Source organism: Fusarium keratoplasticum, chromosome 5 (genome assembly GCF_025433545.1).
Source record: "Fusarium keratoplasticum isolate Fu6.1 chromosome 5, whole genome shotgun sequence".
In the NCBI taxonomy this organism is placed as follows: Eukaryota; Fungi; Ascomycota; class Sordariomycetes; order Hypocreales; family Nectriaceae; genus Fusarium; species Fusarium keratoplasticum.
This window is the reverse complement of record NC_070533.1, coordinates 1-2011: the sequence shown is the minus strand read 5'-3', so window position 1 is coordinate 2011 and position 2011 is coordinate 1. Positions and strand designations below refer to the sequence as shown.

At 52.6% G+C, this 2011-nt stretch overlaps 1 pseudogene across 1 annotated transcript, besides 1 other annotated feature; it reads left to right on the top strand.

The window, feature by feature from the left end:
* The first annotated feature begins 328 nt into the window (after positions 1-328).
* On the top strand, positions 329-2011 carry NCS57_00668700 (annotated as a pseudogene). The gene is made up of 6 exons: positions 329-641; positions 699-1078; positions 1132-1191; positions 1257-1495; positions 1545-1834; positions 1887-2011.
* Positions 329-2011: a sequence feature.

Here is a 2011-nt window from a genome sequence, read left to right as displayed (position 1 = left end):
GTCGGAAGGGAGGGTAGTGCGAGCAGGGGGAACACACACTACTCCATTAGGTGCCCAGCGTCGTATCATAAGCCAGCATCATTATAGAAGAATGCTACAGAATCCTAGAATCCCCTTCGGTGTTGTTCTCTATCTCTACATGTTGTTACCGACTCCGAGCAGTGGGTGAGTGTCTGAGCTATTTTACCTACCCTATAACGTAGTACCTCCAGCCAATTGAGACGCGTGTCTTTCCTTATCTAATCAGCTCACCACCCCCTTGCCTCGAGCGGTAGAGATCGCCGTCATCATCATCCCTTGATTCACTTGATGTGACCTTGCTTCAGCATTCGGGAAGAGGACACGTCGGCGGCCAACTTCATCCATTATGCCTCTGCCAGATCGTGTGGGCCGCCCTGGGTCTACTACTCGAGAGGTTCACGACCAATACCCTCTGCTTGAGCCTGGGGAACGCGACGAGACTGTTGTTCAAGCTTCCGACCACAGACAGCGTGATGGAAATGCCACGGCAAAGGTGATGCGGGAGCTTGGGATATCACCCGAACGACGCATCAAAGTGACCCCTGAAGACGACGCTCGCGTGCTACGGCGTATCGACCTTGTTGTTCTGCCCCTCATGCTAGCTGTCTACTTTTTGCAAGGTGACATGGCTGCTCCTTGCCACGTTTATGTCACACTTGACTGACTTCGATACGCAGGTCTTGACAAGGCGACAATGGCTTACGCATCCATCTTTGGCATCATTGAGGACACGGGCCTCAAGGGTGATCAGTTCTCCTGGCTGGGCTCTATCGTCTATGTTGCCCAGCTCATAGCGCAGTTTCCCCTGGCATGGTTGCTTGTGAAGTTGCCGATTGGTAGGTTTACCAGCCTAATGGTTGTTCTTTGGGGCCTTACCCTCACCCTGATGGCTGCGGCGCATACCTTCAAGACCCTGCTTCTCGCTCGCTTCTGGCTGGGTGCTTTCGAGGCCAGTATCGCACCGAGCTTTATAGCCATCACACAGATGTTTTGGCGCCGTCGGGAGCAACCTCTGCGAATGTCTTACTGGTATGCTATGAATGGATTCACAAATCTGGTATGTTTTGCCTTCTAGAAAATCTACTCAGCTCCTGGGCTTATGAGTTGTAGTTTGGGAGTTTGATTACGTGGTGGCTTGCCCAGTTTCAGTTCGGACTCAGACCCTACCAGGTACGCTACCAAAACAACCTCGTATGGCCCTTCCGAGCGGACGGACTACTCAGCACTTATTCTAGACGATCTTTATCTTCTTCGGCATTGTTACCGTCCTGTTCTCGTTCGTCCTGTTTGCATACATGCCCGACTCTCCGGCAGAGGCCAAGTTCCTCAGCAAGCATGAAAAGCTCATCGCGATCGAGCGACTGAGAATGAATCAGACCGGCGCCATGTCGCGCAAGTGGCGATGGGACCACTTGTGGGAGACGATCCGAGACCTTAAGACCTGGCTGTGGTTCGCCCTCATCTTCAGTATCTCGTGCGTGCCATCTGCCCCAAACTTGCGTCTCGTTTTAATCTTGCCTCAGGGTTCCTTCTGGTGGTGTTGCCTCCTTCGGTCCCCTGCTCGTCCGGTCATTCGGCTTTGACTCGTTTCAGGCTATTCTATTCAATGCCCCTTTCGGTTTGGTACAGCTGGTTTCTACCGTGGGCGGTTCATTCGTGGCGACCAAGTATCGCAAGAAGGGCCCAGTCATAGCTTTTCTAACCTTGTTCCCTATCGCGGGTTGTATGATCATGCTATCAACGCCGCATTCGGATGACCGCAAGGCGACCCTGCTATTTGGCTACTATATGATCTCGGTATTCCCAGGCATAGGTGCGTCTGCTGCTCTGCTGCTCAATCATGACAGAACTAACTAGCGTTCCAGTTCCCTTGATCTACTCTTGGTCCTCCTCTAATACCGGTGGCGATACCAAAGGCAAATGCAACTCGTCTGCCCTGTTCATTGGCCAATCCCTCGGCAACATCATTGGCCCTCTGTTGTACAGACCC